The sequence below is a fragment of the Ambystoma mexicanum genome, chromosome 6q (genome assembly GCF_040938575.1).
Source record: "Ambystoma mexicanum isolate Mex_15411 chromosome 6q, UKY_AmexF1_1, whole genome shotgun sequence".
NCBI lineage: Eukaryota > Metazoa > Chordata > Amphibia > Caudata > Ambystomatidae > Ambystoma > Ambystoma mexicanum.
The window spans coordinates 235,037,096-235,064,383 of record NC_090937.1 but is presented as its reverse complement, the minus strand read 5'-3'; the positions used below and the strand labels follow the sequence as shown (position 1 = coordinate 235,064,383).

The 27,288-nt window shown below is 47.7% G+C and overlaps 1 long non-coding RNA gene across 1 annotated transcript; it reads right to left on the bottom strand.

The window, feature by feature from the left end:
* Positions 1–280: 280 nt before the first annotated feature.
* LOC138515932 (uncharacterized) lies at positions 281–27,288 on the bottom strand. The gene is made up of 2 exons (XR_011282183.1): positions 27,166–27,288; positions 281–477 (listed from the first exon to the last, which is right to left on the bottom strand). It is a non-coding gene; the product is annotated as an uncharacterized lncRNA (long non-coding RNA).

Below are 27,288 nucleotides of genomic sequence, written 5' to 3'. Positions count from 1 at the left end.
CTTTCCTACACCTACGCTACTCTACCTTCATCACTCCCCTTGTATACAATCTGTATATAACTGTATAGCAATGTAACCAAAGCTGAATATTTCCCTATATATATATATATATATATATATATATGTATATATATATATTGCATATATTTGTTTACAACTGTACAGCAATGTAACCAAAGCTGAACATTTTCTTACTGCTTTTCTGTGCGCCCTGATACCCTTGGCTCTGGTGCGCATTATAAATAATAAAACAAACAAACATGACAGTTATTCTCCACAGTTAAAAAAAACATGGGGTCATTTTATACCATGCTTTATAGTATCAAACAACGATGTTGTAAATAGCAAAAGTCTAATGCAAAAAGGTCTGTGATGTGTTGGTAACAGTGTCTCAGAGAAAACATTGCTTCATATTCCAAATGTCAGTCTTTGTGGTATGCTTCATCGCATTTCCAAGTAAAGTCCAAATTAAATTATCTGTAAAACAGAAGGAAGAGATAGAATTTTCAGGCTTTAGTCCGATAACTCTGACGGCAAGTTGTGATGCATTTTTTTAAAAAAATCTTCAAACCTTGGCCTGCTCTTTATATGCATTTCACAGTGTCAGACTCCAGCATGATCACCATTAGATGTTGTCCATTGAGAAGGACTGTCACACAATGGTTACTGAAGAATTCTTTGGTTAGAAGCGTAATACCGTGACACAGGCATACCTGTAGACAAGATATCTTTGGAAGGGAATTACATTATTTTAATAACACCAGTTAGTGTATCTAACTTAGCCTTCACAACCCCCTAAAGATATTATGCACTTACTTGTTCATAATAATTCAATTTCTATCGCATATTTTCCAATCATTATCAAAAAGCCCTGAAGCCAAAGCATCAATTACCAAGTGATGCAGACCTTTACCAGTTACAGATTGCATTTATTTTTCTACCGCTGGTTCACCAGCTGTGAGGCATTGAAGTAATGAAACCAGTATCTATTCATCATGTTCTCATACATTGTTGCTAGAAAAAGTATCCATTGTGAATACCACCAGTTGTTTTATATTTCATGCATCATTGCAGCTTTGACTTTTCCCTTTGCGTGGCCAATATCATTCCAAGTCCTCCAGTACTCCAAGGGTATAAAATCCTGTTTCCTCCAGTGGCACATTTTCATCAAAGCCACACATGCCAACACCTGCTATTGAACAGTGGGAGATGCAAAGCACACATTCTACATTGGAAATGTTTATTTATTCCCCTTTTAAAATAGGAAACTAATAGCATTTATTTTAACTTAACCAATCCATCAAAAGTAGCAACTATGGGCGTTGACGCCTCAGACAATTTCATTTGCAGGGGCACAACTCATGAGGCTTCCAACAGCATCAAGCAGGTACCCTAAAATATTTCATCCTTGCCAAGCATACTTTACGAGCTGCTTGCCACTGTCGCTATGTGTAATCTTGTGTTTCAATGCCTTTGTTCTTCAATGAAGAATTGTTCCACATTCTCAAATTTAGCTACTTAATCAACTTAGTCGACCAACACTTCATGCTCTACATTGGCACTGGATGACCGTTTTCACAACCCTCCTTTGGCTGCAGACCTGCATGATACTTGTTTTATGCTACTTATTAAAACTAGCTCTATCTGTCAAAGTATAAACACAATCAATCAGCCTTTAAGGGAGGAAAGTCTGACTTGGCTTTGCCTGAATTGTGTACTGTGATCAGGCATGGGAACACTGATCTCTGCTAAGTATATAACAGAGTGAGCCCTCTACTGTGCAAGAGTCACAAGACCATATATCAATATGTATTTGAACTTTGCTTACTGCACATGATCAATATATTCACCTCAAAGGCTTTGTCTGTAGTTTTCCCTGGCTTGAAGTTAGTAATCCATAGGCATCCTGTACAGCAAGCACCTGGTAAGATGGTTCCAGCCTGTTTGGGGTCTTTTTGGGAGGTTTTATCTGTGTTGTAAGTGGATTTCACAAATCGTTTTTTTTTTCTGGTTCAACTTCTAGAGAAGACTGCCTTGGGGGGTGTAGTCCTTTGTTTGTGCATGTTCCCTTTTCCTATACCCTCTCATGTTAATAGCAATTGGCTGTGGGAGTCAGGGGTGCCTGTCCTTTGTTTGTAGTTTTCCCTGGCTTGCAGTTAGTAATCCATAGGCCGCAGCCTGCTTTCACACCCTCTGATTGGCTTGTGTCCTTGGTCGCACGACCAGGAAACACCCTTCTTTTTTTATTGTATATGGTTATAAGAACACCTTTACAAACAGAGAGTAAAACACCATTCTTCACCAGTCCTCCCAGGGCAGCCCTCGGCTAAGGGCCAGAGGCAAAGGGCAGCTCTACTCTGTGTTTGGCCATGTTCCCCTGGGATGCCTGACGCAGACAACCTACAGCGACGTGTAAGGTAAGTGTGGTGTGGGTGAGAAGTACAGCCAATAACCTACTCCAGAAAGCCTGCACTACTCTTATTACCTGTTATCAAGCCTAATTGAGTAAGGTAGCTTTTTTGTCAGTCAGCATAAGTATGTAAAATAGCAGTACTCTAGATGGAGCCTAAATTAGATACAGTAGCCATACTTTACCCAACTGTTGGTATAGCTTTGTTATATCCCCCTGCTGCGCTCTGAGGTATAACTGCGCTGCGCCTCATAGTTAGTCATTATGTTCCGCACCATAACTAATTTGTGTTGCACCTTGCCACGCCCTGTAACTAGCCATCAGAAGACAATACAGGCAAGAAGCACAACCATTACTGTTCTCCAGAAACAAAGCCACTATAACTACTCTGTAAACGGTACTGATATAGTTGGCCTCCATGTTTAATTGTGGAACCCACCATAGTGAATCATTGTGATACACTTCATAGTTAGCCATTGTACTGAATTGTGGAAGGAAATGTGTTGCACCTACATGTGTACTGGTGGGCAGACGTCATGCAGGATTTAGACGTATTTTCCGTGAAATTAAATGGGTTGCGCCCAAATGCATTTTGGGGACAGGAAATGTGTTACAACAGACATATTATGAAGATTAGCAATGTGTCACATTTACATAGAATTGTGACTATTAGCCATGCATCACATTTAGATAGATTTGCAAAGAATAACCATGCGTCCCATCTAGATAGAATTGTGAAGATTAGACAAGGTGGTCTCTGATCAAGGCATGCTATCCTGATCTGCCTGGGAATTGATGCCATGAACGCCTTAACCCGGGGCGCAGTATCAACTATGCTTGGGTGGGACTTGCTCTTTTTTCTCTTCCAGATATGCACTACACTCTCCTATCAGATGAGCTTCCTAGCCCTCTTAGCTCTTGGAAGGGACAATGATACAATATAATTCAGCAATTCAAACTATAAACTACGACAGGAATACCCATCCACCCGCTATAAACAATTACCCGGGACCCGCAAAATGGGCCACTGACACTTTTAACCAAGCTTCAGCAATGGACTGACTCTTTTCCGCCTCAAGGGGATATGCTCTGAATCAGGCGAGGACTCGGGTAAGGCAAGCTCCTGCAAGTGACATGAGGTGCTGCCGCCTGTCATCAATACTCAGGAACACTCTAACCCACCGCTACATATCACTGTGCCGGTTCAGACACACCACTTACTTCACAGCCTGATCTGTTGCTTGACCTTCAGGCTCACCGAATAGCAGTCTTCATATTTAGGATGTTGTGAGAAAGCAGAAGTCGTCTCACACATTAGTCCCCATGCATCTGTCATCCAGGTGGCCAGGACACAGCCATCCCTTTTGGATCCAGTTCCTGGGGGTGGATCACCTAGGTGAGGGGTCTTCAGGGAGTGGGACACCGGATGGTGAGACACGGTATCCCCTTCCTTGTAACCCACCTTTAATTGCATCTTACCAGGATATTTAGGAACTCTACCCCCCCCCCCTTTTACAACGTGAACACTTTAACACGGACAGCCCACTATGAGAGAAAACAGACGAACACCCGAGCAGTATACCTGAAGTATCCAAATACAATGGTCAGGCGAGGTCAGGCAATTACTGACCATCACACACACTTGACTTCCATTAAGCTTCCCCAAACGGATGAGCACACTCTGAGCTAGGCAAAGCACACGAGGAAACAGCAGTTTCGAGACGGCAGCTGAACGAGAGTAGAAAGACGGCAAAACAGAAGGGGATCGCAAGGAGGGAAGTTCCCTTGATCTTTTCGACAATGAACCGTTACTTTCCAGAAACCTCGAGAATAGAAAGCTTAACACCAGGAAACCAGGCTGAAGAATCCTGCATTGTATGTCTGAGATACTCAGGGCCCTCCTGCGTCAATAATCAAGGCGAGGAGAAGCGCCAGCAGCCGTGGTACCGTCCTTTGCTCCAAGAACAAAGCAGCATCAGTGATATCAACATAGCCGGTGAGTTGGGGAGACCGATGCAAGACCGGTCTGTGTTGAGGCCAAGGTTGCAGGTGGCAACATTGTATGGCGAGCGCTGGAACGAACATTGTTAAAACGCGTGTGATAAGAGACGCAAGTAAAGTTGAACTGCTGATGAGCGATTGAACTTTAAAAGCAAGATACAATACCTCCGGTCCGGCATTGCGTGGGTGCTCAATCGAAGGATCTGTAAGGTATCCAGCTGAGAAGTGGCAAAAGCAAAAGTGAGGAAAAGGTTAGATTAAGAAGAGAATGAGTAATTGTGAATTCAAGTGGTCCTGCGATGGGTCGAGCAAAATCCTGCGCACAGTCGAAGGTCTTCAATTTTGATAGAAGTAGAGAAAGTTTGGAAAAGCAGATAAATATGGTCCAAGCCCAGCGGAGGGAGACCAATTGAAGGTTTTGTGTTAAAGTGGGTCTAAGCCTGGCGGAGGCGGACCCAGGGTAAACAGTAAATCATCCGAAATCCTAAGAAGAAAGGAACTTTAATGTCTGTCGTGTTGCATCAGGCCCTCTGAAATAAGAGACTTTGAATGGCAAAGAGACTTTGGCACAGAAGGCCCTGATGTTACGATTTTGAACTGCATCCTTGTGCTATAAAAGCCATAGTGTGCTAAGCTCGAGTGTGCCACCTTGTCCCCTTGCTGAAAACATGAGGAAGGGAAGCCACCTGCTTGAATATCCTGACATATCATTTCTTGAAAACTTTTCTTTTGCATAACATTGTTTCCCACACTATTTGTATTTAGAAGTAACGATTGGCAATAGGTTTATTAGTATAGGCCCTTTTTATTTTGACAGACTCCACTAGGACTACGTTATTATTATTTGATGGCCGTAGCTTGCTCCCATGTTTAGATTTAGGATTAGATAGGTGCTTTTCAAACCCAAATGAACTTCATTAAACACCCTTGAACTGTGATCACTTGTGTCTTTTACTGTTTGATACCATGCCTTCCATACAATGTACCCGTATGTAGGACAGAATAGAACTGATGTAAATGCCCACTGACAAGGTGTTATCCTATAAGCAATCTACGGACCCAACAAGACACTGGGATGACCATAGTGGCTGTTGCTGGTCCCTGGGTCCACTTTACACTACTCATCATATCTAGCTATGACTCGTAAATTCGATATAACAGAACTGGTAACTGTACAACGAGAAGGTATCTTACAATATACAATGGCACACTCAATGAGACATAGGGAGGACCATAGACCTGCAATTTGCTTAACCCATTAAAGATTAGGAATAGGGCAACTACACGGATGACACTGCCAAGCAGGGAAAGAAACTCGAGCCGGGTCGCATCTTTCAGACCCTATCTCGTCTTCTCTCCCCGCCTACCGCTGACCCTTCTACTACATCTCCTCTCTCTCCCTCTGATTTTGCAAACTTCTTCTCTTCCAAAATACTCACTCTACGGCAAAACATTCTTCGCTCTCATTCTTCGCTCTCCTCCTCCCCCTCCTTTCCCCACTCCTACTTCTTACATTTCTAATTTCTCCCGTTACTCCTTCTGATGTTTCTCTCCTCCTATCCAAAACTCACCCTACTGATGTCCCCTCCGACCCACTCCCCACCCCTCTTATTTCAGAAATCTACCCTCTTCTCATTCCTTACCTCACCTCTTTCAACATCTGCCTCTCCTCTGCCTCCTTGCTTTCTGCTTTCAAACACACGACTATCATCCCTATTCTGAAAAAAACCTCTGCTAACCCCCTCCTTGCCTCCAACTTTCGCCTTATCTCTCTTCTCCCATTCCTTTCTAAGCTTCTCGAACGGTTAGACTCAGTGGGCGAAGTGTACGAAAAGAAGCAGTGGAACTATGTTACCTGCTGGCCTGCACCCACTCCCCACAAACCCCATTGCGACGACCCCTCCCGCACACAATACACCCCCCAACCACTTGCACCTGCTGTTTAAGGGAACGTTCAGTGCACTGAAAGAGAAGATTTCAACTTCTTCCTACACTTATTTTAAAACGAAACCATTCCAGAACGGTTTCTTTTTAAAATAAAAGTATAGGAGCTGTAAAAGGTCATTTAAACAAGTAGAGGAGCACCGCTCCCGACTGCTCCCGCTCACTTCGACCACTGCTTAGTCTACTCTCAACTATTAGCTTTTGTTTCCAATCTCTCTCTTCTCCCCCTTCTCAATCTGGGTTCCGCCCTAAGCACTCCTCTGAAACTGCCCTCACCTCTGTTCTCAACTCACTCCTTACCACTCGCTACTCTAAGCAATCACCTGTCCTCGTGCTCCTTGACCTCTCTGCTGCCTTTGATACTGTTGATCAACCCTTACTACTCAACACTCTTTCCTCCTTTGGTTTCAATGGCTATGTTCTTGATTGGCACTCTTCTTACCTCTCTAACCGTTCCTTCTTTGTCTCTTGGGGTGGTCGTACCTCCCCTACTCTCCCCTTGGACTTTGGTGTCCCCGAAGGCTCTGTAGTAGGCCCTTTCATTTTCTCTCTTTACACTGCCCTCCTTGCCACCATCATCTCTTCTTTCGGTATCTCTCACCATTTCTATGCTGATGACACCCAGCTCTTCCTATCTTTCTCATCTTTCACATATGACATCCACCACAATCTTTCTTCATGTCTCACTGCTATAAAAAACTGGAGGTCTTCCCACTTTCTCTCTCTCAACACTGATAAGACTGAAGTCTTATTATTTCCCACTACCTCGCCTTCCCCTCCTACTCCCCCTCCTTTCATTATCTTCCCCCTTCAAATCTCCCCATCTCTGACCATGCCCGCAAACTTGGTCTCCACCTCGATTCCTCCCTTTCCTTTACCCACCATATTTCTCTTACCTCCTGTGCTTGCCGCTACCACCTCTTCAATATACATAAAATCTGGTCCTCTCTTACTTTTGACGCAACCAAATGCTTAATCACTTCCCTCCTCTTCTCTCGTCTTTTCTATTGCTCCACTCTTCTCTTTGGCCTCCCTGCTGCTCATCTTGCTCCCCTCAAATCCATCATTCTGCCATCCGTACCCTCTGCCTTCTCTCTCCCCATGCCTCCATTCCTTCTTCACTCTCTCATCTTGGTTGGCTTCCTTTCTACTCTCAACTTAAATTTAACTTCCTTTGTCTCGTCTTTAAATCCCTTCACAACCTTGCCCCTCCCTACCTTTCCTCTCTCCTCCATTTCTATTCTCCCTCTCGCCCCCTCCGATCTGCTGATCTTTTCCTCCTCACTGTTCCCCCACCTCCTTGTGTCCTTTACCGTTTCCGATCCTTTTAGCTCCTTGCCACCCTACATTGGAACTCTCTCCCTCTGTATATCCGCTCCATTTCCTCATACCCCTCCTTCCGTTCCTCTTTGAAATCTCATCTTTCTCCTTCCACAGCCTGTTAACCTCTTCACCTCTCTCTTACGCTTCCTCTCTCCTGTTTTCTTTTTTACTGTTCTAGGTGAATTGTTTTATATATTGTTTTGATGGTTTGTTTCATGTTTTGCATTTATGCTTCCAATTATTCTATGTATCCAGTTGTTGTAATGTAAAAGTGCTTTGGATTAAAGCGCTCCATAAATGTAATAAATACAAATAATCAGAACAAACTATGTGCTAGACTGAGAATCTCTCTCGGAGAACCATTGCTCCGAACCTGTAGAATAGATAAGGTCAACTCAGAGGGCACTGGAAGATAATCTGAAATAGGGGTCTTCCATCAATCCGCACAGACTCACACATACCGATATGCTCACTCTCTCCTCTACGGTAATCTGAAATAGGGGTCTCCCACTAATCCGCACATACACTCACTCATAATGATACGCTTAACCTCTCCTCTACACCAACAAACTATAGAATGCATCTATACCCCTCGATCATCTTCGGCCCCTAGCCGTACACATACACATACCTACACACCTCCATGAACACCTCAAAACTCTTTAGCATGCAGCTATACCACACAAAAAGAAGAAATCAGCCTAGCTGCACATGTAGTCTCATACAAAAGCTCCACTACCTCCAGAATGCAAACTCTGAGGTCAACGGCCTTGCTGCACACATTCTACTGATCTCACACAACCACTGTGCCTAGCAATTGAATGAACCTACACACCACGTAAACCACACTGGCTGCACACATAATGAGTGCACCCAAGCACTATTTACTACCCTACTCTCTCCACTAACCTTGACTATGGTCCCTGAGGGCGCCCAACCCACGGCGCTTTGAGATCATACCAATGGTATATAAGGCGCAATACAAATGCACAATAACATAACATCAAAGAAGGGAAAACACTTGTGCCATAGTGAGAAAAACATGTTTCTACACTGAACACAACACAGTACACGCTAAATGGATTTGATTGAAGTGTACTTGTTGAAAACAGCCACAGCAGGCTGGAGGTGGGAGCCACATCATTGCCCTGTACAATATATAAACTTATTATTTTTGTGAAAAAATGTGGGTAACAATGCTTTGAACTGGCAGTCATGTGGTGGACCCTCCAAAGAGATGTACCCCAGGACATTTGTTTCTTTTGCCCTTATGCAAAGATGTCACTGCCCTATCCACACAGGACTCTATTTATTGCTGAACATCCATTTAAGAAAGGCATGAAACTGTAGCCTTCCACATCAACACATTTAGCTCTCTCTGTGTGAGGCATCTGTGCAAATATCTTTACACTAACAAATCTTTAATATGCATTAAAAGTGGTTATAGTCCATTTGCTAATGATGAGTACAAAGAAAAGACAAGTTTGTTTGAGTGAAGTCCCAAAATATTTCTAGTGCTCTGTGAGGAGTCAGGAATGGAACACAGACACAAGTGAGTCATAGTTTTGGTCAAAGACTTATTGGAAAGGCCTCTCTGTCCCTGCTCTAGAGGCGTTTCCCTGCCTAAAAGCAAAACTAAACATCCGTCGATGTCCGAATGTCCAAAGCAAAACTGTCCTGTGTCCAAAGTTCTATTCTGACCCTGACATTGAAATAAACGTACTCTAAGGTGAAAAGGGGTAATGTGTTTGGCCTTGAGTTGTATATAAGTGTTCAAAAGAAAACACATAACTTCAAAACAAAGGTTTCACGAAGTCAGAGTTCCTTGTTCCAGAGGGTGGGTCCCTTCGTCAGGATTTCTCTGCACTCTGCATTAGGTTCAAGGATATCAGTTGCATAGTTTTCTCTTGCCCAACAACACAACTGACACAAAAAACTCTTTGTCCGCTGTTCTTTGTCTTGTCAGGATACCTGGTGTACTCTCCTGCCAGGTTTTCTCCCTCTCTTAATATGCTTGCACAGTCATTTTGTCAATTCGGCAGTCTTTTGTTCATTCAGCATGCCGCCAGCCCAGAGAAAACAGCAGTGATCTTTTTTCATCAGCACCTGGCTGCATTGAGCAGCGCTCTCATCCGCCTGCATAAGGTAAGCCCTGGTGAGCATTGTGTGCTGGCAAGTACTTTCATTGTGTTTCAGAGCAGCGAGTGCTCTTCATAACTGTTAACTGCCAGATCAGCCTGCGTAACAATGCAACAAGTTTGCTTCTCTGCCTTTGTTATTCTCGCAAAGCCGAGCTCCAATTTGTAAACATGGCTGCCGCCTGAGGCAAGCACCAGAGTGCCTGCCCTGCCTCACCATCTTCCACAGTGATTGGCCATAACATCACGCACCTATGCCCAATCAAGGGACCCAGCTGGCGAATGCCGGCCCACTCTGAGGCACACACAAAGGCCATGGTCTGGCCCTGTCCGGCGCTGGAGGGTGCCCCCTCTCCATGCCACCGCTCCATTGACTTTACCCAGGCCACGCGCATCAAAAAACAATCTGGCAGTGACCCCTGAATTCATGGACTATGGAAAATCTGATTTTTGCATTGAACCGGTAAGCACCCCAGATCGCCCTCCCCTGTGTCCCCTCCCTGTGATTGCTTGGTTGAATCAAACCTCCCGTCCTCGCAAGATTAACTGCAATTTCTGCAGCACTTGGTTATGTATCTTGCTGTGCCTCAAACTCACACATCAACCACTTTCTGCTGCTTTCTTAGTGGCTTTGTCAAAATTCAATTTTAGGTGTGCTTTTAAATCTGTGCATTCCCCATTTTTTGCTGCATTACTGTGGCTTATTGGTAATTCGAATTTAGGTGTGCTTTTTAAACATGTGCATTGATTGCCTTCCATTGCACACTACCTTCTTCTGGTCCTTGCCTGGCTGCTAGGCCACCTGGTGAGTTCCTGTGCATTGTGTAGCTCCCCTTCTATTCTCTCTCTCTCTCTCTCTCTCTCTCCTCCTCTACTCACATGGCAATCTCTATCTCCCCCAATCTATTCCAACTGCTACTTTACTACCTATCCTACCTCCCTCACAAAGTCTGGAAAAAAAAGGTGAAAAAAGCTCTCCTGAACTCTAACCCAGGCCTACCTATTGCTGACACATACGTCAATGCTACTTTTAGGCACACTATTACTGGCATCATCTTCTCTGTTCCCTCCCCTGACTTATGGGCCTACCATCTAGTCTCCACTCTCTCCCCTGTCTCCTCCTCACCCATTAATGGTGAAACTAGGTGGGAAGTACTCATTGCATACTTCTCAATCTCTAGGTGCATCATTAATGTATCGCAATGGCACGCACGATCATGCCACAAGGTTCTCAACCTACACTTCTACTTCTCGATCGCTGCCTGCCCTCTCTCATAAACGTCCTCCCTTCTTCGGCTACTCTTCCTTCTTCGTCTCCTCTCCACATCACTACCACACCCCAGTAACCCCCCTGGGAAAACCTTCAAAGGTGGTATCCAGCTTCACGTAGCTACTCTGAATGCTCGCTCTGCTGTCAAACATACCCCAGACATTGGTCTCCTTCTCAAAGACTTTAACCTAGACGTCCTTGCTCTTACCAAGATGTGGTTCAATGCCAGCTCTGTCACTGCTCTTGACACACTCCTTCCGGAGGGCTACAAAATCCTCTCCAAACCAAGACCCAACAGGCCTGGAGGTGGAGAGTGGCACTCATCTTCCCTGAGGGGGTACCTGCTTCATCCTACCTACTCAATTCTGCCCCTCTTTTGAATGCCTTGTCTCTAGACTTGGGGCCTCGCCTTCTCTCGCTCTCTTATCCTCGCCACCATCTACAGGCACCCTGGCCCTATCTCCCTGTTCCACTCTGAATTGGCTGACCTTGTCTCCTCCCTCTCAATCTGTTCTTCCAAACTCCTCCTCCTTGGTGACTTCAATACCCACCTCAACTCCCTTGATTCATCCACCTCACAGTTTTGTGCCCTCTGTGACTCCCTCTTCCATCTCACTATGCTTACTTCCGGCCAGACCCACTCAGCCGGACACACTCTGGACACCCTAATTCCTGGTGACATCCCCATCTCTGATCTGGTCACAGCCACCTCCCCCCCCTCCTGGTTTGAGCACTCTCAGAGAGGTGAGGTTGCTTGAGCAAGCTACCATTATAAAGCCACTCTGGGGGCCTCCTGGGATATTTCATTGTATTTAATGTATTTTTAAACATTGTGTTTCATTTTTAACAACTGCTGCCTTGTAAGTGCTTCACATCTTCTTAGTGGGCTATTTTTTTTAACCGCATTCGAGGAGAGTCCTATTTTGCTTTACCGAGGGGCGGGCTTACTGCTCTCTCCCCTGGCACAACCACTATTAATATGTGTAGGCAATCGCCCGCGCAGGGGACGGGTGCAGCGGGCACGCCGTCAGCCCGCCAAAGGCGCGCTTAAGGCAAGTCCGTCTGTGCTCGTCCGTGCCAAGGCGCTTGGGCGGATATATTACTCCAGGACTAACCTCATGCAGCTACGGCCGCCTGTGCCTTTATTCCCTGCAGCCCGCCACGATCTCCCCATCAATGTAGCCCCGCCAGGACTAGCTCCTCTGCCCCAAGCTACATCAGCCATAGCAAAAAGGCCCAAACTCTTGTCCTTGTTGCTCCTCAACACGCAATCTCTTCCCACGCACGCAGAGGAAGTTTACTGTTTGATATCTGACCGACGTCCAGCCATTCTATGTCTCACTGAGACGTGGCTGCAAGCCACTTCTGGGCCCTCTTTGGTTCAAGCAATCCCTCCAGGCTATCTTATTACCCATATGGACCGCACTCCCCCCCGCACACCCATCGGGGAGGCGGGATTGCATTTATTTATAAGGATGAATTTACTGTCACTCAGTTGAATTGTCCCCACAACTTGATGATGGAAGCCCTCCTAGTTAGGTGCATTGTTTCACCCACTAGGACCTATCACCTACTACTAATATACTGCCCTCATGGCCCCCCAGGCAAGTTCCTTGAAGCTTTCCCTGATCTGATAGCTCAATTGCAAATACAGCACAAGCATTTGATTGTTTTGGGAGACTTCAATATTAAATTTAATCAGCCTATACCACCTGTACTTAAATTGTTTTTTGACAGCCTGCACGATTTAGATCTACATCAACATGTTACTACTGCTACACATAGACTAGGTAATACCATAGATCTGATTTTTGCTAATAAAATGATACTGTCAGCAGTGTCCACGGAACCAGTACTATGGTCGGACCATCGACTGGTATCCGGTTCGCTGGAGGTATCAGGGCGGCTGCCTAAGGCTCCTGTAGCTAAAATCTGACAACGCTTGTGGCGCCGTTGATGCCCAGAGAATGGCCTCCGATATCAATACTAAATGCATGTCTGATTCTCCTATGTCACTATCCGCTCTATCCCAGGTATTTGTGGAAGCTGCCATTATGGTCGCCCCCCTTCGATGGATACAACCACATAGACTACCATCAGAACCCTGGTTTTCTGACCAATTTAAAGCTGCACGGCTTAAACTTCGACAAACAGAGAGACAATGGCGCAAAGCCTATGACCCGATCCAAATGTTATTCTATAGGGCCTGTTCTAAAGAATATTCAGCAGCCATCAAAACTGCCAAAGCAGCCTTTATTGCCAAAACTATTTAATCCTCCCTGGGCCAATCCAGAGCTCGCGTTTATGGCAGTAAATTCACTGATCGACAGAAAAACTCTCTCCCAAAGTTAACCCTACTCAGGAACTGTGTGACGCTTTGTCCCAGTATTTTATTACTAAAATCAACACTATCCATCTAAACATCACGTCGTCTCTGACCACTTCCAACTCTCTAGATAAACACCTCCCACCGGTTATGGATCCTGTTAGGCCTACAGGGTGGTCAGTGTTTCCTATGTTCACTGAGGAATTGGTGTTAACGGCTATACTTAAAATCAAATCTTGCTCCCCCTGAGACGCTATCCCGCTAGCTGTGATGAAGCAAATGACGCCGGCCCTTCTTACTGTTATCACAGCAGCGATTAATAATTCCTACCAAACAGGGTTAGTACCTTAGGAATTAAAGGCCGCTAGAGTGATTCTGCTTCTGAAAAAAAACATCTGTTGACCCTGGTACTTTGTCCAATTTCCGCCCTATTTCTCTTCTACCTTACTTGGCTAAACTGCTAGAATCACTGGTGTCACCCCTACTTTCCACATTTCTTGAATCTTCCTGCTTGCTCGATCCTGCTCAATCAGTGTTTCATACAGGCAGAGCCACAGAGAGTGTGCTGGTCGCCGTTCAGGATGATATGACCAGGCTGGTGGACACAGGTGGAGTGGGAGCTCTGATACTATTAGATCTATCAGCAGCTTTCGACACGGTTGACCACTCCATCCTGCTGTCTCGCCTTGCCCAGCTGGGTATATCTGGGCAGGTGCTTGCCTGGTTCACCTCTTTTCTGGCGAATCGCACCCATACCCATCTCTATGCCCCCTTTTCTCTCTGTCCCTTGTCGCCTCAGCTATGGTGTCCCAAAAGGCTCCTCTTTGTCTCCCATTCTGCCCAATATATACATCTGGGCCCTTGTGTGTCTCATTCGCTCCTATGGCATCAGATGTTACTCATATGCAAACGACACTCAGATCCTGATCCGGTTGGATCTTGATCGAGCTGAGATGTCGTCTTGCCTGCGGGGATATCTGGCGGCTGTGGGAGAATGGATGGACCACAATTGGCTCAAACTGAATGAGGACAAAACTGAGGTGATGGTGGTGGGTTGTTCTCCTGATCCCTCACTTTGGGTGTCTTCATTCTGGCCTCCCTCCCTAGGTCCCCTGCCCACCGCGGTAGACAAGGTGAAAAACCTTGGGGTTATACTATCTGCCTCATTGTCTATGGACAAGCAAGTTAAAGCTGTATGTCAAGTGGGTCACTTTCAACTCAAGACACTTAGAAAGGTTCTCCCTATGATACCTGCCCCTCTGCGTCCTCCGGTAGTGGCGGCCTTGGTGATCTCATGGCTGGATTATTGTAACTCCCTCTTCTTGAGTCAACCCAAGGGAGTCATCTGTTGGCTTCAAGGGCTTCAAAACCTGGCCGCTCGGGATGCCACTGGCTCCCCTTTAGGAGTCCATATATCTCCAGCACTTCGAGCCCTGCATTGGCTTCCGGTAAACCAATTCATCATGTTTATGTCACTATTCATTGTGCACCAGGCCTTACATGGCCAAGGAGCTGAATATCTTCAGGAGAAATTCTCGCCATATGTACCTCTTCCGTCCCTCCGCTCTGCCTCGGCTGACCTCCTAATGGTGCCCGGTAATAAACAGACCAGGGTTGGAGGACGTGCCTTCTCTGTGGCTGCCTCAGTTTTGTGGAATGGCCTTCCGATGACTATAAAGAAAATTCATAGCTACTTAGCGTTCAGGAAGGCCATTAAACATTTTCTCTTCTAGCTCTCTGTGGCTTCATTAGGATCCTCTCACCCCAGCGCCATTATACCTTCGGGTGACCGTGTGCTTTACAAGCTGGATTAACATAACATAACTCTCTCTTTTCCTCCTGCCTGGGGCCCCTTGGCCCTCTATTCAAGCCCACCCCCAACAGCACTGACAGCCTCCTTCGCCGCCATCCGACCAATGAAGCAAGTGTCAGTCGCTGTTTTTGCTTCCACCTTCACCCCCCCCCCTTCCCACTCCTGCCTCAGGCTCCCCCTCTGACTCTGTCCTTGCTAACTTGCACCTATCTATCTCTAACACCCTTGACATTGCCACTGTCATGAGGATCCATCCAAAAACCTGCCTCCAAGAACAGAATTTGTAGAAAGAAAATGAGAAAAAGAAATCTGAATGGGATATTTGTTTAAATTTCGAACAGCTGAAAATGACGAATAAATATCCCATTCGGTGCTATTATAGTGAAAAGGGGGAGCTGGGGTCTACCCTGCACCCTTGTTCACTACAATCCCATCAGGGGTTGTGGTGCTGTCACCTGCTCTGTAAAAAATAAAGTTGAAAACAAAAAAAAACAAAATAAGGACCCTGGGTTGCTGGTTCCCAAGCACGTAAGCGAAGGAAACCAGCGTCGCAGAGGGATGGAGGAGTCGGCGGCACACAGTGAAGTGTGCCACCAGAAGGTAAGTAAGGGGGTGAGCGTTACCAGAAATTTCAGAGGGAGAAAAAAACAAAGTCATTCTAATTCAAATTACTCGTTTTTTTCTCCGTCTGACATTTCAGATTCGATTAAATCATGGACAACCTTCAAGAACAACGGCTGGTATGACTCTGATCTAGCATCTCTGAAACGCAAGTGCAGAGTTGCTGAATGGAAGTGGCAGAGCTACACTTTAACCTCCAACAAACTGGCTTGCCGCATGCTCCAAAGGCAATATTGTCTCTATCCGCTCCAAGAAGCGAGCCCACATCCAGATTGGTCCCCAATGAACACACGTGTTACTGGTGACCATTCTCCAATTACCTATAGATAATCAAATGAGAGGTACTATTTAGAAACCCACTTCCATTTCTTAATGCCATGTTAAAAAATGATTCATCAATTAATTGAGCCGGTCTATTAGCCTGTCAAATTTAATAATGATAAATAACAGGTGATGCAATAACTCACAAGTAGGATCAACTTAGTCCTCAGTCGCAGAGTGTCTTTCTATTTCTAAATAAAATGTATCTTTTTTTAAAACTTTTTTTAAACCAAAAACGACAAAACTAACTTTCCCTTTTGTCCCAGGCCAACTGTAGTCCCAATGTCCGGACCATGTGACCTTAGTCCTTCCACTTCCTGTTCTCGCCCTCTTCTTGACTGCTTTTTTAACAGTAATCCAACTCGAACTGAACTCTCAACTAGTCCAAACGTGGTTTCTGTTTTTTCCACTGTCCTGTTCTGCAATTCTTCGGCACTATAACTGGTGGTCTTGATCTCAACAGCTTGTCTTTCTCAACAATCTGGCTCAACTGTTCTTCTGGTCATCTCCTAATGAAAGATACATCAGACCATGTTAGGAAGGCGGATACACACCCTATTCTGGGAGAAAACTATCATGAGTACATTGTTATAAATCAACAATAACTCTCCTGTGTATCTAGGTCGAGAAAGTAATGCTCGTCTCCTTGTCTTTAATAAAATCAAGACTCCCCGCGCTATTAGCAGGGGTAATCTTCATTCTATGGCAAGACTGAGGCGAGCATTATGCTTGTTCAAGGCTTGTCATCACTGTCTCAGCAGCTGAATGTACAGGCTTAAAATAAGTTCTAAAGGTAGTGTCACTGGCCCTGTCGGCTGCTCGAAGGATATCTTGCAACATCGCGCCCTGTGATAGCGCACGCGCTAACAGAATGCGCTCCAAACTTAGCCATATTTATTCCTGCCAATTGCATAACTTCTCTGACCCATCTTGCTATGGTGGCTGCCGCTACTGCTTTGTAGGATTTTCTATGCGCGCTAAGCAATTGCATCGTCCCCGTCGGCCTTATTTCTGCTGTCAAATGCTCATATTCTTTTATGCAGGCTGCTACGCACCACTTTGGGTGTTCCTGCAGGTATGGGTAGACTATTGTCGCTGAATCTGTCTTTGTTTTCCTGGCTAGAGTAAAAGTTACTCCTTCGGGTCCGTACACTTTCCCATTTACATCTAAGGCCCTGACACCTGCTACTCTTCTACATGACACTAGGCATAACAGCATTGCCAGTTTCCCTGACAGTTGCTTCAAGGACAGGTACCTGTTCCCTGGCCAGCTGGCCAATAGTTTCAGGACTACTGAAACATCCCATCATGAGTCATACTTTGGTTGTGGCAGTCTCCTAAATCTTATTCCTTTAAGCAGTTGGATTACTGCTACGTTCTCTCCTACAGGCAACCCTTCTATAGGTATATGGCCTGCTGATCTGTATACCACAATTGTTCTACAAGTCTTCCCGTCTTGAAGTAGTTCTGACAAGAAGTTTAGTATCTCTACTAAACGGGCTGAAACGGGATGAAGACTCCTTTTGCACCACTGTGACCATCTACTCCAAGCTGCGTCGTAGCTCCTTCTAGTCGATGGTGCCCACGAATCCGCAATGAGGCTAGCAGCCTGTGCCGAAATCCCAGGGAGATTCCAGCGTCTCCTGCTATCCTGCACGCCATCAGCAGGAGAGTCCCTCTCACTCTCAGAGGATGATATGACCCAACTGGATCCATGAGAAGACTGTCTCCTGGTGGTAGTATTCTCAGGTAATCGGTCACTAGTTCCATCAACGTTTGGTAACCATACTTGCGATTTCCATATCGGGACCACTATTATCATTGTCGCTCTCTCCCTGCGCACTTTTGTTAGCACTCTGTTCATCATAACGAATGGCGGGAAGGCGTAATGCATCTCTCCTCTCCAGTCTTGCAGAAATGCATCTACCCCCGCTGCTTTCGGTTCCAGTCTCCAGCTGAAGTACTTGCTCTTTTGAGCGTTCAGTCTGGACGCAAACAGATCTGTATGTGTTGGTACCCATATCTCTTCTATCTGCTGAAAGATCTCTTTGTCCAGCATCCAGTTGCTGGAGTCTGCTAGATATCTGGAGTTCCAGTCGGCTACTAAATTCAGCGAACCTGGGAGATATTCCATTACTAGTGATGTGCCTGACTCTAGGCAGAAGTCCTTGGCTAGTTCCGCTAATAATTTGGACTTCGTCCCTCCTAAATGATTGATGTATCCGAGTGCTGATATGTTGTCCATTTTCAGCAGGATACACAAATTTACTTTGTCCTTCATAAACGCCTTGATCGCAAACGACCCGGCTAATAGTTCTAGCCAGTTGATGTGCAGTTTGAGTTCTTCCGAACTCCACTTGCCCCCTGCCTCTAGCACTCTGCGGCGAGCTCCCCAGCCTGCTCTGCTGGCGCCTGATTCTATCACCAGATCGGGCCGGTCCCGAATATGGCCTTCCCATTCCAGGCTTCCATATTCTGTAACCACCATCCCAGTTCCGTCTTCGACTCTAGCTCTAGAGCTACTAGCTGATGGTATTGTAAGCCCTGCTGTAAGTGTTTTATCTCCAGTCATTGAAGGGCTCGATAATGTAAGGGCCCTGGGAATATAGCCTGGATCGATGCTGCTAGTAGACCCACTACTCTCGCTATCGTCCGCAGGGAGATCACGGTTCTGCTGAGGCAATTCTTTATTTCTCTCTTTATAGCCCACGTTTTCCTGGCTGGCAATTCTAGTGTAGCCGTCCTGGTATCTATGACGAACCCTAGGAATTCTATCCTCTTCGCTGGTATCACTTCTGACTTCTCTTGATTCACAACATGGTGCTGAGGCTAGTCCAAACGGCATTGTCGCAAATGATCAGTCGAACACTAGAAAGGGGCGATATTACTCTTGAATTGGTATCGTGAGGTATGCATCTTTCAGATCGACTGTCGTGAGCCAGTCGTCCTATCTGAGGGTATCCCTGAGCTAGTGGATTCCCTCCATCTTGAAATGGTGGTAGACCACCCAACTGTTCATTTCTCTCAAATGTATTACGGGCTGTACTTTGTCCCTCCTGTGTAACAGGAACATTTTGCTTATGAACCTCGGGGTGTAATGAAAGGCTCTATCGCTCTTCTGCTCGCCAGACTTTGCAGCTCTGCGTGTAGCGTCTCTTTCTCTGCTTGCGCTGAGTATAAGGGGGGGGGTTTGTGTGGGTGTCTCTGTAAATTCTAACTTCAGACCTTTGACTGTAATACCCAGGCGTCACTGGAAAGCGCGGGCCAGTCCTCCCAGAATCTCAATGTTCTCCCCCCCACTGGCGGGTATATGTGATGTCTCACCTGTGGGCAAGTTCTGTCCTCTTCCCTGTCCTCTGCCTCGCCTTCCTCTTGGGAAACGGCCTCTTGGGGGAAAGAAGGCATCCTGCTGCCTGTTTTCCCAATAGTGGGCCCTGTTGTTCTGAGACTACCTCATGGTTTGGAAGCGACCGGTCGCCCGACTTCGGTACCGACCGGTCCCAGAAAAAACTCTTCCAAGAAATATTTTCTTTATTGAGGATTGTGTCTTCGCCAAGGTGGTGTAGGTTCTGACGGACCTCCCCATTTCCTTCCCAAAGGTCTCACCAAATAGCAGCCCTTGGGCGGCTTCGCCTGCCTCGTAGGACGCCAGATCTCCTCGCTTAGGGTCTTTTTTGAGGAGCAGTCCTCTTCTGCGCTCGAATGAGATGGCACAATTAACGTTGCCCAGGAGGCAAACTGCTCTTTCGGTCCAGTTCGTGAACACCTCCAGGTCTTCGCCAGGATCGGTCAATTCCTTTTCTGGGATCTCTGGTGGGCTTCGACACAAAGGCCAACATCTTCGGATCTAGCTCTGGTGCTTCTGCCACTTTTCTTGGCAGTTCAGGCTTAGGGCACTCAGCCCTCATCCTGTCTCACCTCTTTCTCTAGGGCCTTACGTAATCTATGGGTCATGTATTTAGTAACTCTGGGTGATGGCAGCCATTCTGAGGACTTCGGGTTTCGGATGTCCTCTGGCTGGAACATATCCAATGTCCCATCTCCGTCCTCTGTGTTGTTGAGCTTCCTCAACTTTTTCTTGGGTGGAGGTCGTACCTCCTCTTCCTCCCCGTTATCTTCCTCTTGCGAGGATCTCGGGGACCCTGTGGTTCCTCTTTGGACAATTGCTCTTCATTGCCCATATTATCTTCCCCTGGCTAGGGGGTCTTGAGGCTCGGCACTCCCGACTTTTGCATGAATGCATCTCGCAATTTTCTGAACGTGTCGGTTGCCCCAAGGGCCTTCAGTTCTGCCCAGTCTGTATGGCCTAGGGGTCAGAATGGTTCTCTCTCTTCCGGGCCTTCTTACACCCCTGTGGGTCCTCTAACGTGACCCTTGTGGACGTGCTTTCTTTTGGTAAGGTGCTTATCTCTTGCTGGCTCAGGTATGACTCAATTGTTTTCAGTCTCTCTTAGAGGGGCCTTACCCCTTGAGCCACTGCCTCTATTAGTGAGTCCCCCAGTTGAAGCTGTAGGCCAGGTCCTCAGAATAGGCTGCCTCTTGCTCCTCCTCGCTCCATTCATATTCTGCCATTCTGTTTTGTGCCAAAAAGTGCCTTGCTGTACCTTCTCAAGTGTAGTGGCACATCCACTGGCTCACTGTGAAGTAGATTGAGGCTGCACCTTATGTCCTGCTGAGCAGGCTTCTGTATTTTGTTTTCTGTGGCTCCTGTTAACCAGAATGCGACTGGCTGTGAGAGTAGAGAGCTTTGGTATTAATGCTTGCTCTGTATGTGAAAGGCACTCTGCCCGTGTCTATTTCGCTTTACGGTGGGATAAACTGTCTTACTCCGTTGGGAAAACGCTTACTGACTGTTAGACGGTGCTTACTTTGCGAGGAAGCCCCCCCCCCACCCGAGGGTGGCGGCTCCTCTTGTCCAATGCGGTATGGGCTCTTACTTCTTTCTGCCCGCCGTGTCCGCCCACGTAAGCGAGTCTAGGCTCTGCCTCCCCAAAGGTGGGGGCTACCTTTCAGAGAATGCGCCGCCTGCGCTAATGCAACTCCTTCTCCCCAAAGGAGGGGGTTACTGTCACGAGTATGTGACGGAGGTCGGCAAGCCCCAGGCGTGCCAAGAATGTGGCACGGGGCTGCCGCCTCCGGAATTAAAAACTTTATATAAATTCACGAATTTACTGCGTGCGCTTGTCTTTCCCCGGCTCATAATCCTTGCCTATTGCGCGCGCTACTCGCAGACAATTCTGACTCTGAAACATATTCATTAGCTGGCTATAAACTTATATGCTATGCAGCTAGGAATGAAAGCCACTTATCTGCATGGAGAGCAGGAGAGAAGAGAGGGAGAGAACAGGGAGTGGAAGGACTAAGGTCACGTGGTCAGGTCATTGGGACTACAGTTGGCCTGGGACAAAAAGGGAAATGTAGTTGTTTTAAAAAGTAAAAAAAAAAAATATGAAATTAAAAGATACATTTTCTCCAGATGGAAAGTTTGTTTATTGTTGAAACTGCTGGAGACAGGAATACGTGGAAGATGAAGCATAATGCTTGCCTCCGTCTAGACTTAGAATCCAAGCAAAAGATCTTTTGTTAATGACAAGCAGCTCATTTGCAGGATAGCAGTTCATTACCTCCGCTCTTCCTCGTCCCAGTACTTACCTCATGAGGCCCCTGCCTCCGACATAGGACCTTCTTTTATTTCTATAACTCCTCCCCCACACCCACGTCACTTAGTTTTAATTTTTCCTCCCTCTGGCAGGTTGGGCTTGTTTTTTTCTTCCCGGCGCGGGGCGCTAGGGAGCTCTGAATGCTGGCCCCGTGGTGGGGCTGTGTGGCGAGGCCTTCGGCTCCCTCAGGTGTGGCAAGACTCCTGGGTTCCCTGCGGGGATTGGGACGCGGTCGAGTCAGGCTGCCTTGCCTGGTTTCTGCCGGGCTTTGGCCAGCGCAGGGTATCGTGGCCCGGGTTCTTGGAAAACGGACCCGGGTTAATGTAAGGAGTTTGGGGGAATGTTTTCCCGTTGCATGGCCATGCTGCATGGGCGGCTGTGCGTGGCTTGGCGGCTCCTTTTTCTTGTTTGATCCACGTGCTCCGGAGGTGGGTGGGCTCCGCCTCTGGTGCTGCAAGCAGTGTTGCCATAGGAATAAATTGATATTATTCCTGTTGGTTGTTGTTCTTTCTGGCCTCTATTTGAATGTGGGAGAGGCACGTTGGCAATTGTTTGTATGTAGTGCCTTGGTTTAGTGTGCAGGGGTCTTTGGTGGTGAAGCAGGCTTCCTTTGGTCACTGTTTTTGGGCATATTCAACATGGGAAAACATTCTGCAAAGAGCAGGCATCTGGTTCTGTCTTCTTCTTCGTCTTCCTCTTCTCCTGAGTTATACAGAAAGAGAAAGAATGTGGCTAAGCGTTTTTCCCTGACCAAAAAGGAGTTGAAGAAGCTACTTAAGCATCATGGAGGGAGTCGCACACATACTCATGGACACAAGCGCAGGCATCTGTCTTCCTCATCCTCCTCTTCTTCTGGCACTGAGTCATCGGCCTCTTCTTGTTCCTCTTCGGCTGATGCTGAAGGGAAGTATCTGGACGGAGAGGGAGTGGAGGAGGTGCTTGCTCAAGTTGGGGATTGTATGGGTTTTTCAGAGCCCCTGGTACCGGTGGAGGGGGCCGACCCTTCTATTCGCCAGTATAGGCATACACCTAGGAAGGGGTTGCCATTGGTTTCCAATATCCGGGATAAAATCCTCCGGGAATGGCATGACCCGGAGAAGATTGCAATGCCACCCTTCATGTCCAAACTTTACCCATTGAAGGGCGAGACTTTGCTGTCTGATCCAGTTGAGATCGACGATATCCTCGCCAGCCTGGTGGGTCGTTCCTCTATGTCGGCCGAGGAGGCGGCCGTCCGGGATCCAGTGGACCGCCGAGTTAATTCCGGGCTTAAGAAGGTTCATGCAGGAGAGCATCTGGCCCTTCGGGCGAATATCTATGGTCCCTACACAGCTGAAACAGTGTTGAATGGTTTCAGGAAGTTAAAAAAGGCTGTCAATGAAGGCTCGGATTGTGCCCCTTTGCTTACAGACATGCAGAGACAGGTTGGGCTTTTGGCCGATCTGGCTTTTGATGGGGTGTGTGGTTCAGCCATGGCCATGGGGGCTGGTGTACCTGCCCGGAGGCATTTGCACCCGAGGGACTGGAAGACTGATGGGTCTCAGAAGGCGGCTGCCCTGAAACTTCCTTTCACTGGGCCCAGCCTTTTTGGTGATTGCCTTGAGGATAAGATGCACAAGTTTTTAGGGCAGACAAACATGGCGACAAACTTCGACGCAAGCCTCCTTCAACGGCCAAGAAGTCTTCCTCTGGTGCTGGTCCAGTGACCAGCAGGTCTTCTCCTGGCTCCTCATCACATTGTTTTCGGAGAGCTAGGGGGGGAAATCGGGGTCCTCCACGCTCTTCACGTCCTGGGCCGGCACCCAAGTCCTAACAGTTTGGAATTGACGGAGGGCAGGCGGCTCCGGCAGTTTTTTTCAGTATGGGAAAGGTGGTGTTCTGACTCATGGGTTCTGGACACAGTACAATGGGGTTATCGAGTGCATGTCCTGTCTCCCCCTGTCCAGCATTGCATGGTTCGGACTGTGGTTCCCAGGTCTCGGCTCAAGAGGTTGGCCATGGACGCCGCTCTCTCCGAATTAGTGTTGAAGGCGGCCATCATGCCCGTTCCTCTCCCTGTTCAGGGTCAAGGGTTCTACTTGCGGGTGTTCCTGGTCCCCAAACCTTCGGGGAAGTACTGTTTAATTCTGGACCTCAAAGCCCTGACCTGCTTCGTCCAAAAAGAACACTTCAAAATGGAGACTTTACAGAACATTCTTCCGATGTTATTAAAGGGGGATTGGATGACATCTCTGGATCTCCAGGACGCTTATTACCATGTGGCTCTCCGTCCCTGGCACATAAAGTTCTTCTGCTTTCCAGTGGAATCCCGACATTTTTAGTTCAGGGTGCTCCCGTTCGGACTGCAATCAGCCCCCAGAGTATTCACCAAGCTGGTGGCTCCCCTGGTGGCGCACTTACATCTACGGGGCATTCAGATATTTCCCTACCTGGACGATTGGTTGATCAAAGCGTCCTGCCGGCACACTGTCATGTCTCATCTCCGATTGGTCTGCCAGGCATTGCAGGACTGGGGTTTCTTGGTGAACTGGCAGAAGTCTCAACTGGATGCTTCTCAAGATCTAGTTTTCATTGGGGCACAGGTTTGCACCAGGATGGGGAGGGTGTTCCTGTCCCTTGAGAGGGTCCGTCGCTTGCTGGCTGTTCTGGGCAGGGTTCTCAGGAAGCAGTATGTCCCAGCTCACCTATTGCTGAAATTGCAGGGGCACATGGCTTCTTGCGTGTTTCTAGTTCCCTGGGCCCGTCTTCATCTACGCCCCCTGGTGTCTTACCTTCTCTCCCACTGGCTCCCTTCATCTCAAGCTTTCGAGGCTTTGATTCCGGTGTCCCCAGCGCTGCGGGTCTCCCTGCAGTGGTGGTTGGGGGTTCCGAAACTACAGGCTGGGGTGTCCCTGATCATTCCTCCTGTGACCACACTTACTACCGACGCCGGTGGAAGGGGCTGGGGAGCTACGTTGGGGGTCGTCTCTGCTCAGGGGTTGTGAGGAGAGGATCCGGAACAGAGCCATCGAACATCCAATTGGCGAGAGTTGTGTGCCATTCTCCGGGCTCTGGTGTACTTCAGGAGGTTGCTGGTGGGCCGGGCAGTTTTGGTCCGGACGGACAATACGACAGCTTTGGCTTACTTCAACCACCAAGGGGGTACTGGCCGCTCATTGAATGCCCTGGCAGCTCAGATAGGTGCATGGGGGGAATCACATCGGGTGTCCCTGGTGGCTTCGCATATCAGGGGGGGTGGACAATGTTCGGGCAGATCTTCTCAGCTTCCGGTTTCCCTCCTCGGTGGAACTGGTCCTGTCGACCCAGGTTTTTGCAGAATCTGTCAGTTTCGGGACCCCTATTCTGGACCTGTTTGCGTCTCCAGCCTCAGAAAAACTTCCCCTCTTCTGCTCTTGTTTTCAGGCAGAGGGTGCGTGGGGGGTGGACGCCCTCTCTGTGCAGTGGCCTCAGGGTCTCCTTTATGCTTTTCCACCTATTCCTCTTCTGCCCCGGGTGGTTCAGCGCATCAGAGTGTCCAGGGTGACTGTATTTTTGTTGGCTCCTTTCTGGCCCTGCCGGAGTTGGTTCCCCTCTCTGTTGGAGCTTCGGTGCCAGGAGCCTTGGCTGGTTCCGAAGTGGCCTTGTCCCCTTCTAAGGGAGCTGCGTTTCGGAGTCCGCCAGATACAATGGGCAGTGTGGTTATTGCACGGGCTAGGCTGATATCTCAGGGGTTTTCTGGTCCTGTGGTAGATTCCATAATGAATGCTCTTAGACCCTCCACTCTGAAGGCTTACGGCAGACATTGTAGCCATTTCCGGGACTGGTGTGGGCGGTCTGGGATACCTCCCCTGCGTTCTGGCCTCCCCGCTATCCTTCAATTCCTCCGGGATGGGTTTGACAAGGGCCTGGCGGTTTCCACGCTTCGCTCTCAGTGGGCCTCCATAAAATTCCTTTTGGGGGACTCTGATGGGCACTTGGATGGGGAGCTGTTGGTGGGGAAGTTGCTCAGGGGTTTTTCTTCTTCCCGTCCTTGCACGTATAAGGGGCTTCCTCCTTGGGATCTCCCTCTTGTCTTAAAGTTTCTTCAAGGGCCTCCCTTTGAGTCCATTTCCGAGATTGATGTGAAACATCTGACGCTGAAGACTGCTTTTCTGATTGCCATAACTTCTGACCGTAGGCTTGGAGAGATTGAGGCTCTGTTATGTCACCCCCCTTTCCTGAGGGTTCTGCCGGACTCGGTGGTGCTGAGGTGTGATCCGAAGTTTCTCCCTAAAGTTGTTTCTCGTTTTCACACCTCTCAGGATCTGGTTCTCCCTGCCTTTTTTCAAAATCCGCAAACGCCAGAGGAAGTGGCCTGGCATAAGATTGATGTGCGACGGGCGGTGTTGGAGTATTTGGCTAGAACTGCCCCTTTCCGCCACTCTGACAGTCTTCTCGTTACTTTTGGCCCGGCTGGGGCTGGGCGTAAGGCATCTGTAGTGTCCATTAGCCGATGGATCCGTGTTGTGGTATCCATGGCCTATGTGGCTTCTGGCCTGCCTGTGCCTGCGCACGTTCTGGGGCGGTCCACCAGAGGTTTGGCGGCCTCATGGGCCGATGCAAGTGGGGTTTCTCTACAGGAGATATGTAGAGCTGCCACTTGGGCTGATCAGAGCACCTTCATTAACCACTATAGGTTGAATGTCTCCCACTCGGGGGTTGGTTCCTTCGGGGTTGGAGTTTTGTTTGTGGGGATGTAAATTTGGAGTTATTAAAGGTGTGTGTTTCTGCACTGTTTTGACTCTGTGTCTCATTGGAACCTTTTCCCCATTTGTTGTTTTGGTATACCTCATGAGGTAAGAACTGGGATGAGGAAGAGTGGATGTAGTGCTCTGATTACTTACCGGTAATCTTCATTACTCCCAGTCCTACTCTTTCTCGTCACAGTTCTGCCCCCCCCTCACCCTCCCTGCGGGGAAGGTCCCATGCTACGGCTTGGTAATATGAAACTAAGTGACATGGGTGTGGGGGAGGAGTTATAGAAATAAAAAGAAATAAAAGAAGGTCCCGTGTCAGAGGCAGGGACCTCATGGTTTAAGTATGGTGACGAGGAAGAGTAGGACTAGAGTAATGAAGATTACCGATAAGTAATCAGAGCAACGTTGAACATATTACACAAGCATATGCAAAGATGCGGAGCTAGAGGGTCTGCCATGGTAGTCCTCCTTTTATGTTCGTTACCACCCCAGTTTTTTATTTTGAAAATCTGGTCACCCTAAACATGACCAAAATCACAAAACGTAAACTAGCATACCGCAACTACGCCTGAGAAGTGACATTCCCACATCTTCGCCATTTCGTATTTCTTCGTCTTTCTCACCCTTCTTTTGGAGTAAGGGCCTTGGCCCGTTTCCCGCTCTGCCCTGTACCTCAGAGGTACAGCTTCCTCCCGCAGACCCGCTCCTCCCTTGCAGGGAGTAAACGTAAACCACGGACTTCAGCG